The 12,422-nt window shown below is 42.6% G+C and overlaps 1 long non-coding RNA gene across 1 annotated transcript; it reads right to left on the bottom strand.

Annotated features, from left to right (window-relative positions):
* Positions 1-2,403: 2,403 nt before the first annotated feature.
* Positions 2,404-10,604, bottom strand: LOC115459435. The gene is made up of 3 exons (XR_003940273.1): positions 10,496-10,604; positions 3,989-4,024; positions 2,404-2,758 (listed from the first exon to the last, which is right to left on the bottom strand). It is a non-coding gene; the product is annotated as an uncharacterized LOC115459435 (long non-coding RNA).
* Between the last annotated feature and the right edge of the window lie 1,818 nt (positions 10,605-12,422).

Raw genomic sequence — 12,422 nt, 5'->3', positions numbered from 1 at the left:
ATGTCAGAACTGACCAGTGCCGCATCCTGGTTATATCTACACAATTTGAAATGATCAACGCACTAAGCTAGTTTAAGAAAAATAACTAGAAATGTTTTTATCTCAGTACTTCCATGTTTTCCTTTCCCAAACCTTTCAAGGCCCAGCAGCCTCCAAATCTCCCTTGCTGGAAACTCCAGCAAAATCCAGAGAATCAAATATGTAAAGGACTCAGGCAAGAGAGAGAGGGGTGGTTTGCAATACACCTATCGCATGGGATGCTCATACTGGAGAAGGGAGTGTGTTGAGGAATACAAACCCCTTAAAATTTATGACGAAACAGCAGCAGCTTGTCTCTTGTAACCAGGACGTGTCCTTATTATACAAGGAAAGCATTGCTGGCACTTGTGCTCTGGAGCTGATTACAAGAGTGAACAGTTACAGCAGGTTATAACGGAGGGGTGAAAATGGTGAGGGATGCATTGTGCTCTTGGTAGAAGTGGGGAGGGGCATGAGGTTGTGGATTTCACCAGACATGGGTTCACATCCCGAATTTTTCTACTGTAAGACACACAGAGCCTGTGTGTGAGAGGCCATTGGGGGTAATTATAGCTTGCATAAAGTCTGTGTTGAGACGCTGCACGCTTACTGCCGGATTCTATCTAGCGCACCTAGAGATCTGCGCCAAAATCCAGGCGTATTCTATAACAACACACATAATTTAATTGGCTTAACAAGCTAATCAGCATTGATAACAGCACTTAACCAGCAATACTGAGCACTAATTGGCAATAATTATAATTTACGCGCATAACTCGCTAAGCATATTCTGTAATGAACCGCACCTAAATTCTAATGTGCACAGTTTGAACGGGGCGTGGCTGTGGGTGGGAATGGGCATTTCATGGGCATTCCCAAATTTACATGCATAATTATAGAATATGGCCCAGCGCGCCTTAATCTATGCATGGGGATTGACGCCATGTTTTCGTTGGTGTAAATTGGGGCACGTATTTAGGCACTGGGATATTCAATGAAGTGTATTCTATATATCGTGCCTAAATCTAAGCGCCGCTTATAAAATATGCTTAGGTGGAAATGTTTACCGCACCAAATTTTTTTAGGTGCCTTAAATAGAATCTGGTGAGTCTGCAGTTAAGTACCTAACTTTAGACTGAGCACTTGCGCTAGCTAAGTGTCTTGTGTAAAATGCTCCCGCCTAACTTTTGTGTATAAGTTCCAGGCACACCCTTGACCCACCCAGGTCCTCAACCCTCTCCTTGCAGGTGTGTGCATATTTTATAGAATACCAATTAAGGGCAGTTACACGTATAACTCGTGCCAATTACAACCAATAATTAGCATCCAATTAGTCAATTTATGCAATTAACTGACTTAATTCAATAACTCTGGCATGCAACTTTGTGCCAAGCGTCAAGTTAGGGGTGCAAGTTTATCGAACGAGGGAACAGTATATTCTGTTACATATTTGTAAAGTGTTGCGTGTGTACTGTATGTGTGTCATGCCCATGTTCTAGCTCATGTTTCTGGTTCCCCTCTGGCCTCCTTTTCTAGGATATTGATAATCCCGAGCACCCGTGAGGCAAGAAGTGAATCTGGGGGTCAGGAGATGGGTGACAGAGGAGTGGGGTGGGATAATTAAAAGAGGTAGATATGACGTAGTGGGGACAATTTTGAAGTAGCCCCCTCCAGTGCTAAGACCGGGAGTGATTTGAACCCGCAGTCTTCATTGCGGTTTTCAACGGGAAAATGAGAACCTTCGCTTCGAAAACTCTCTCGTTTACATTCTTCCCACGCAGGCGTACAGATTTGAAAATGCCTTTTCTCCATGTACTTTTTTCTCCTCCACCTAAACACCCTCCAGGGACATCTACTCTCCATCAGGCTAATTTCTAACAGACCTGAACCTGTAGCACACACTCAGGTGTATTTTTAAATATACCCAGTGATATAACATATGTACAAATAGACACAGACAAATCACAGTGGCTACATTGATGAGTTCCGTGGGTTCTCAACCCAGTCCTGGAGACATAACCCAGCCAGTCAGATTTTCAGGATATCCATTGTGGATATGCACGAATCTGCTTGCCCTTCCTCCGCTGTATGCAAATCTATCTCATACACATACATTGTGAATATCTTCAAAGCCTGACTGGCCAGGTGTGTCCTCCGGACTAGGATAAGAACCCCTGGGCTAGACAATAGACAAAGCAGGATTATAACATTTATATCTAAGTACCTTTCCTCCTGAAGCATCTTGTTATATGATTACCCACACTGAGGAGGGTACTTTTCCGATCACCGGTGTTACCACAAGATCGATAACAAGTACAGATTTTTTGAAATATACATTCCCTGACCCAAGGATTTGGCCTAATAAGAATCAATGAATCACTTTTCTATTTTGATAAACTTTTTTTGTGATTTTGTTAACAAAGTGGATCTTTCTGAAGGCCCCCCCTTTTTTTAACAAGCATGGAGAACTCATGTAGGAAGCATCTCTCCCCCAGTAATACAACAGTTCCCCTCATTGGGAAGGACAGAGCTGAGTAACTGTGGGCTCCCCTCTCCTCTGTCTGCTCCTCCATAGCTGCAATCGGTCGAGGGCTCTTGGAGAGAGAATGTCCTTGATGTTGATCTGTCCTGGTCCTCTTGTCGTCTTTGACAGAAGTATGAAGGGGTCACCCACAGTTGATGCTCAGGGGGAAGGGAGAAAGAGGGTGTCCCACTCTCATCTGCTTCCAACATTAGGAGACTGGGGGAAGAACAGGAGAGAGGACAATTAATGGACGGTGCAGAGAACCCATCAAGAGTAGAGGTAACGTCTCAAGATGCCTTTTATTACCCAGTATTTCTCTCAGTTCCTTTGCTCTCCAGCTCAGTTGGGGTCTGGTGTCATAAGCCTTCATACACACTCCCTGGGGATTTTTCCCTACTTTATCTCTCCCCCACCCACACCACCGCAAAACCATGCTTGGGTCACTGCAGCTACCATTCTGGTATGGGAGCCATGTAATCTGGATCTTTTCAGAGCATTACAACCATCTAGACTACTGGTCTTCACTCCCAGTCCTCAAAGAGGTCAAGTTTTCAGGATATCCAGCTAATACAGCTATAATGTTGATTTTTTTTTCTTTGGATAAGTTTGATTCTTTAATTCCTTATATGCTTAAATTGCACTGGCTTCCTGTCAAAGCACGGGTACAACTTAAATTAGGGATTGTGTTTTTTTTGTGAGGCCCCGTTCTATATAGCAGATGTGGACAATATTTTGTTAGGCTATAAATCAGGTCGGTTATGTAGTCAACTTCTTCTTCATTATCCCCCTGTAAGGAATGTTAAGTCTGTTAGAATCTCTATCTCATATCAAGCTGTAACTTTTTGAATGCATTGCCTTTGGAACTCAGAGTGATCAGAAATGACCACGTTTTTAGGAGGTCACTAAAGATCTTTGTATTTAGGAAAATATGTAGTGCCCGGTTCAAATTGAGAGGTCGGTACATTTATTTTCTTTTCTGTGGACGTTAGTGTGTTCAATCACCAGTAGTATTATTGTGTATTACTTGGACGATTGATCCGGTGTTTTGTTTTTTGCAGGCTATAAGTCCTGTATAACGTAATGAATATGCATGAGAAAGATTTGCATGCCCACCTCCTCCTTCGTATGGCTGGGCAGAACGAACAGGCCATGCGGTCTTTATCTGCTGTCATTTTCTGTGTTTCGGTTAGGGATATCCTGAAATCCTAACCCATTGGTGACCCTCAAGACCAAGGATCTAAGCGTCACTCCTAGACAATGATCAGAACTGTCCCCCTCCCCCTCCCCACCACACAGGCACTGTGAACACTATCTTCACCGCATCCTCAGCCCTGGCCAACTTGTGAATGGAACCCGGGACCTTCTGCAGGATTCCATATTAACATCAGTTGGCGCTGATCAGAATTACAGTGACAGTACTGAAGAGGGTAATAAGTTGATAATCACCTTCTGGATAGCTGTAGCCTGGGATGAGGGTGTAACCTGGAAGAGAGAGAGTGGGTGAGCAACAGAGTTAAAAGGCAAAGAGTCCTAAACCACAACGTCATGTGCACTCCGCTCCTAGTAACAGATACAAGGACCCTTACACATGCTTATTTTAATTGGGTTTAGGCCCTGATTGTCCAAGTACAGACAAACGAAAAAAGGAAAGGGGTCCACGACTTCCACAGGATAAGCAAACACAACACAGCAGGGGTGAAAGTTGAGAAAAATCCAAATGACCAAGGAGTAAGAGCATCCAAAAAGTTTATTCATCAAAACAAAAATGACCCAAAGAACCTACACGGGCCGTGTTTCAGCAACAAGCCTTCTTCAGGAGTCAGTCAGTATATGGTTCAGGTAAGTCAGCATCACAGAGACTGTGAAAGCCGTTAAAATACTGGAACACAGTACACTGCATGCGGGGAAAACAGTCTCTTTCATTCTCAACTTTCACCCCTGCCTTGTTGTGTCAAGTACAGACAAACAAATGATACTATGGATCTTAGCACCATACATCCAAGCAGTAGAGTATCTCTATAAACATTGTATGGTATCTTGATTGCAATTTTGAAAAATCTCTTATTTTTCTCACCGTTAAACACTGAAAAATTTAAATATTGGGGAGGAAAAAGACCTCATTAAGACCTTAAACCACACTTTTGGAACTTATTGTTTCCTGTATATGTGGTTGGTGAAACAAGTCATCATCGGTCAAAAAAACCCCTCCTGTTCACCATTGTTGAATAAACAAAAACAAAATGGGACCTCTACTCACGATTTGACATCATTTTTCAATAATCATTTGATGATCACTTGAAACTGTCTGTGAGTTGGGTTTCTCTAAACTAAGTAACAATTTTTATATATGCAGTTCTTGGATGAATGTGACAGTGAATTAAAGTATAAAACTTTTTTTTTTTGTTTATTCAACAACGGTGAACAGGAGGCTTTTTTAGACCAATGAAGACTTGTTTGACCAACCACATATACAGGAAACAATAAGTTTAAGGTCTTAATGAAGTACAGACAAAAGCCAAAGTAGGGGACAAAATTAGAAAACCACAACTTAAATGTTTTAATATATTGTAGAAAAATCTTAAAGCAGTTTACAATATTGCAAGTCTTTATAATCCATCTCACTGGAGGTCACGTGATGGTTTGAGGGAGGAAGTCGTGTCTTCCATCTCTCCGAGGCTACCCCCTCTCTGTGCGATAAAAACGACCGCAATAGCCCGGTGAAAACAACCCTGCCGAATACTAAAGAACAGAGGGACGTTATGGACCCATTTGTGACCCGAGAAATGAGGGCGACGCCGAGCAGGCTCGCTAAAAACAGCGCAGAGAAACAGCGTGGGCCTGAGGAAAACAAGATGGCGCCCGGACCGGCATCCGACCCGACTCCGCAGTTCCACCCGAAACAATTACAGCAGTTGGTGGAGGCAGTTAAGACCGTGCTGGCGCCTCAACTAAATAAAGTATTAGAACAGCTGGCTGCGGTGGAGTCTTCGCTTGGAGACACAACGCGACGGACGGGGGAGTTGGAGGTCCGGGTGTTCGAGCTGGAGGACTCCGAAACAAGCAAGGACAAGGTGATAAAAAGAACTACAGCGAACAGTGAAAACGCAAGCGCAACACCTGGAGGAGATGGAGAACCGTTCCCGGAGATCGAATCTGCGCCTGATCGGTATCCCAGAGACAGTGCCAGATCGTTTGCTATTGTCGCAGTTGGAGAGCTGGCTGAAGACGGAGTTCGCACTCTCAGATAGTTTTGGCTCCCTGTGCTTGGAGAGGGCACACAGGCTGGGGAGAAAGACAGCTGCTGGAATTAGACCCCGAGCAGTTATAATAAAAGTCCATAATTTCCTCCACAAAGAGGAAATTTGAGAGGTGTGAGGGCAAAATGGGACATCTTAGCCTATGATGGCCAGGAGTCAAAATATTTCAAGACTATTCAGCTGCATTGCAGGAACGCAGGAGAGCTTTAGCCCCATTTGCCGCCACCTGGCCAAGAAAAATCAAAGATTCATGCTTTTGTACCCGGCCCAGTTGAAAGTCCTAAAGGAGGGAGGGTGGAAAACCTTTCAGACCCCGGAGGAAGCTCAGGAACTATTAGAACTGATGTATATTGTATGGTCTTATTGATACAAATGTTTAAAGATATTTCAAAAGACTTAATAAAAATTTAAAGTAAAAAAAAAAAAAAAAGAAACTGGAGATCCCTCGGAGAGGGAAAGGGGTACCTGAATAGCGCGCCCACCTCCAAACTGAAGGCACAAGATCTGGTGGAAAAGTTCAACCGCCGGAATAGGAGCGGCGTCTGGCCATATGACACAGAACTGATATAATCAAAGAAGTATGTATGTTTTTGAAGTTACAGTTGAGTTATATGGGGGTGGAGTGGAAGGTGTGGGAGGAATGAAAGTGAAGGGTGACTGTCACACTTGGGGATCACTTGGGATGAATGTATGAGGGGGGTAAGACAAGAGAGAGGAATGAAGGGAACCACATAGAAGGTTATGAAGCGGAAGGAAGACAGGCTAGGCCATGAGAGGTGGTGCCCGCAATCACACGGCCTCAACCTACTACGACAGTAGGGCAACTAGGGGATCCCAAAGGAATAGAGGAGGAAGGGGGAATTAAAGGTAAAGGGAAGATAGAGGGAATAAGTCCAGGAGGGAGGATGGGGGACAAAAGGGGGAGACCTAAGGTGAGGGGGAGGTTATAGGGAAGGGGCAATGTTACAACCATGGATTCACAGGTCCTTTATATTTTGGTGTAAGTCTCAAAGACACACGAGCAGCAGCAAACTCAGACTTGGGGGCGGGTGATGGGCGCCCGAACCCCACCTAACATTCTTAAAGCCAAAGCAAACCACACTAAATATAAGCGTAGATGACAAAAGCAACCCGAGTTGTATCCTGGAATGTAGGGGGTATAGCAACACCAGTTAAGAGGACAAAATATTACAGGCCCTAAAAAGACATAAAGTGGATGTGGCTTGCCTCCAGGAGACTAGACTGACGGAGGTTGAACATCGTAAGTTACAAAGACTGTGGGTGGGGCAGGTGTTTTCGGCCTCGGCGGAGGGAAGAAAACGGGGCGTAGCAATATTAATACGGAAAGGTTTAGCAGCCAAAGCCGAATTGCTTAAGGCAGATCCTCAAAGGAGATATGTGATATACACCTCTGGCTTCAACACAGACAATTTTTGGGGTCTCGTTGTATGGCCCGAATGAATATACGCCATCCTTTTTTCAGTCCATTATAAAACACTGCGCCCCCCATGCTTCGTTGAAGTTGCTGGTTTGTGGGGACTTCAATTTAATTGCAGATCCCGAGGCTGACACTACAAACCCCAGGGAAGCCCTCAAGGGGGTAGCAAACAAAAAGCACTTCCCACATTCATGCGCACCCTAAATTTAGTGGACACCTGGAGGGCCCTACACCCAGAAACCAAAGACTATACACACTTATCCAGGGCGCACAGCACAAGTTCCAGAATAGATTATATACTAATAGATAGACAAGCCTTTTCATGGGTATGTGGAGCAGGCATAGGGCCTACAGAGATATCAGATCACGCGATTGTGTGGACAGAGCTGGAGGTCCCAGAGCATTACCAATATACAGGGGGTTGGAGGTACCCGGGTTACTTATATGGAGACAAAGAATTTACAAGATATTTAAATGATAAACCATCTCACTGACGTCACAAGCTTAATATGGCCATGTTTCGCCCTGAGGATGCATCAGAGGCACCTTCATCCAGAACCACTCAGGGTTTTCTGCATTTGTATAACATCCGAATGACCCAACTTAAATGACTCAACCTTGCAACACTTCACTATTAAAGGTTGTTTTAGACATTAATGAACTCTTTTACCTCAACCCAACTTGATTGAATCTTATTTTCCCTATCCCAATACAACATATCTTCCCTATCTCAATACAACATTTTGTACCTATCCCGTGCCGGATTTGGCGAATGCCTTCACGGTATTACGTAAGCCACATTGAGCCTGCAAATATGTGGGAAAATGTGGGATACAAATGTAACAATAATAATAATCACATATCCTCTCCCACCCTTCTGGAGACCAGTACAATCAGTACTGTGCTAGTTACTCTTCCAAAGTAATTAAGTACAGTTACTAGTTATTTCCCTAGTTACAGTAATTTGATTACTGATTGCAATTACCTCACTTAGAGTAACTAATTGCTTTTCCTTTACCAATATCACACCCAATAATACTTATGGTACATGAAGAGGTAAAATCTTCATCTTATGCACGAACCCAATGTGAATACTGCATAACTTCATCTCTTGACCAACTCATGTCAACCACATCCTCTGTCATGTCATATCATGTTGCACTCGTTACTCTTTAAAAGTAATTAATTACAGTTACTGGGATAGTGAATAAGTAGTTAACTACTTTATTGATTACTGCAAGAAAGTAATTAACTCCAGTAACTGAAGATGCTAGTGTAATGGTATCAGTTTATTATATTTTGCTGGATTATATATCACCAATATATTTGTGCAGCTTTTATATATTTGACACTGCAGCAGAGAGAATAATTTCATTTCAAGCCCCTCTCTCTCCATCCCTTTTTCTGGGAACTTCTGATAGCAGGGATAGTTAATTACAAACACTTAACAAAGACAAAAAGAGAGATATATAACTCTCTCTGCCCTCCCACCTAAAAGACTGAACAAAAGGTGGGTACCTGGACGCTCATCAGGACATCTCTGAAAACCAAAGACCCAAGAGACCGAAAGTCTGGAGAGCCCATTGAAGACAAAGACTTTAGAGGGGAAACCATAAACAGGACATTTGCTTGTCAAAGGTATACCTGCCCTCCCATCAGCTTTCAGACATGTGCAGAAAGGAAGGACTTATAATGTGGTCATGTGAACAGACTACATTAACCATAATGCCTTGCAAAATATCCAGGACATGACACACCATGCTTCTCTGCTAACATTATAAAAGGCCTGGAAACAGCCCAGCTCGCTCTCTTGGAACCTGCCTCCTCTTGGGACCTGCCGCTCTCTTTGGGGTCCGCTGATGCCTTGCTCCTGAAACATGTGCTCATCAATCAGCTGGACCACAGCATGCTTGTAACAAGGACTTGTAAGTTAACCTACCTGCTACTTTGTTCTATTTTAAGCACAGATTACCTGTAAAGATTTCTTAAAACCTACCTCTCGTGTGCAATTGTATATTAAATCAACCTTTTTGAAGCTAAAAATACGGTCTCTTTGTGTTCTGAGTATATTGAAGCTATATATACTTAATTTATTTAATTTATTGCAATTATCACCTTTGGTGATTGGTGGAGAAATTAATATCCTAAAACTTATAAATACAGCACCTGCTCTTAAATTATAAACAGTGGCGAGTTGCTCTAGAGCTATTTTCCCCAAAATAAATCATTTCTTGTAACACTTGGTGTGACCCTGGATTGTTCCCTAAGATGAACTAGGTCCTGCTGTGCCTGCTAGAGGCTATCTGTTAATGCTGTGGTACAAAGTTCAAGTTTTAAAACTCAGGTGAAAAGGGTATAGAGATCAGTTGATAAAGTTTGCTTTTTCTTTTCTTTTTCTTCTTTTTTAATTTTATTCTGCCTATCAATAACCTACAATTCCTCCTTTAAACCCCAATCTTAAGTTATCAATGCACAGAGCAAAATAATATTCTCTTATTAGAGAAATGTCATCTGCTCTCAGAACTTCTCATAAAGAAAGTTAAGTGGGATCTTTCCTCTCTATATTGTGATTCTAAGGGGACTCTTCAAACAAACCCTTTGAAGCTAACTCAGTAATCAGATTTCCCTCAGTAACCTTTGCAAACATTCTACTTCCTCACACCTTAACACCTAATTCAGGTCAGTAGCAGTGCTACCTCTCCAGCAGCCAAAAACAAAAGAAAATAACTGTCTTTTAGGACAGAATGTGAGCCTTACTGCTATTCTTTTTAAAATTCTTTGCCTGTTAAGTTTCTACCTCTAGAAAAAGTTTCAGTTATAAGGTGGTTTATAAAGCTGAATTGGAATTGACCTTCTCTTATCAAATAGCCAAATGCTTCCCTCCAGTGTTCACTGTCAAACATTTTTAAGATAATTGTTGTTAGTTTCCTTGGGTACTGAAGTTGTAACATGGAAAATGTCCCTGTTTTTTAAAATAGATTGTGAGCCGCATCAATCCATATTTTGGTACTTGTGGCATATAATCCTTAATTGTATTGATTACTAGTAACTCAATATTGCACAATATTGTGGTACATGTGCACTTTGGATCCAGCCACTAGATGTCACTGTTGAACAATGCCTGGGACTCCCTCCCTTCAGGGACTGTGTAGCACTTCTACAGGACCCCAACCCTGGCCAGCTATGGGAGTCAGGCAGAAGCAGAAATCAAACCCAGGTCTCCCCACTGCAGCCCGCAGAACCGAGCTGGTTTCTTACCATGATGTGATTTCTTCCAGCAGATGATGCCAGTGAAGAGGAAGATAAGCCCCAGTGCGAGGACCACCACGGACACACTGATCTTTATTTTCTGTTGCATTGTCAGTCCGGGCTCTGTCATCCAACAGGAGGCAATACATACAAATATACACACATCAAAGACAAGTCAACTCGACTATCATAACTCAATAATAATAATATTTAGCATTTTGAGAGCAATACCAGATGTACACAGCACTGATGAGTGTTCAGGTATCATGTGCTGCTGCCCAGACAGCTTACTACTACTACTACTACTACTACTTATGGCACCTGAAGCAATGAGAAAGTGATTTGTCCAAGGTGTGTCAGTGGCAGAGGCAGGATTGGACCTTTGCTTCCCAATTCCATGTTTTAACCACTAGGCCACTTCCTTTTCTTATACATGGAGGGGGGGTGGGGGGGGGGGGGAGGAGGAGGTCATGAGTTTGGTTTTCTATTATCTTTAGTTGTTTTGGGACCTAGGTTTATCCTGGGTAGGAAGTATCTTATTTTTTTCTCCATTCTGTTGTGGGCTATTCTTTTAACTGTTTGAATGGAATTTACGAGGAAGAAACAAATGAGGTTCACACTCTCACAAAGGCGAAATGCAACAAAAGGTAGGGTGGAGAAGAACCAATTTCAAAAGATCAATCCAAACACCAGGATAAGATGCTCCAAATATAACTTTATTGGGACCCTACACTGTCCGTGTTTCGGCTACTAGAGCCTTCCTGAGGGGTCAATCGATGAGTGCTCTGTTTTTGATGGAGCGCATGAGTGGCTTCGCTTGGTAAAAAAACATGCAATGTCCAACTGGAACAAGTACAATAAAGTTTTTGTACTTGTTCCAGTTGGACATTGCATGTTTTTTTCCAAGCGATAGACATTCATGCGCTCCATCAAAAACAGAGCACTCATCGATTGACCCCTCAGGAAGGCTCTTGTAGCCGAAACACAGACCGTATAGGGTCCCAATAAAGTTATATTTGGAGCATCTTATCCTGGTGTTTGGATTGATCTTTTGAAATTGGTTCTTCTCCACCCTACCTTTTGTTGAATGAAATTTACAGCTGGTGTATTTTTGTCTGTGGTTTTTTTTTTTGTAATTTGCTTACATTGATTTATTGTTTACTAATATACACTCTATACTGCTCATGTAAATCAAATCGAAGCGGTTTATAAAACTAAAATATAAGAACTGAGGGGAATAGTGGAACGATATAAAGTTAAGGGTCTGTACAACAGTTGTCCCTCCTCAGCCAGTTCCCCCCCCCACCCCCACCCAACAGTTAACCTTCAGAGAATGCTAGGAGGGGGAAAGTGTTATTAGGTATTTTTAACTGTCTAAAGTTATAACAGGTAGAATATTAAGACAGAAAATACCTACATCCTGGCATTACTGACATGCTACAAGCTGTGGGGTAAATTCAAGAAAGGGTGCCAAAATGTAGGCGGAAAAATTGGGCGCTAAGCACTTATTCTGTAACGGCAATTGTGCACAAATTTACCATTGCAGTGTAATTAAGGTGATGGTGGAAATCCTGGCACTTAAACTTGGTAGCTGTGCACTTGATAGTTTTCTATAACTTCTGTGCAACTGCAAGACACACCCCTTTCTCTGCCCATGGACACGCCCCATGGCAGTTGCACGCTAGAAGGGTTACGTGCTAATCCCCAGATTCTATAAAGATTGGCAAAATTTGAGCGCAATCCTGAGTTGCTCGCATAACTAAATTAATGAGCCATTAACTCAGTAATTGGCTGATAACAATCAATTATTGGCGTTAATTGGCACTGATTTGGAGATGCGCGATTCTATAAAGCCTAAATTCCCTCGCGCACAATCCAAGAGGGGTCATGGGCATTCCCAAAGGTTATGCGCAGAATTGGGGAAATGTGCACCCAG

Source organism: Microcaecilia unicolor, unplaced genomic scaffold, assembly GCF_901765095.1.
Source record: "Microcaecilia unicolor unplaced genomic scaffold, aMicUni1.1, whole genome shotgun sequence".
NCBI classification, from domain to species: domain Eukaryota; kingdom Metazoa; phylum Chordata; class Amphibia; order Gymnophiona; family Siphonopidae; genus Microcaecilia; species Microcaecilia unicolor.
Note: the sequence above shows the minus strand (reverse complement) of the source record. Positions and strands in the feature narration are given on the sequence as shown.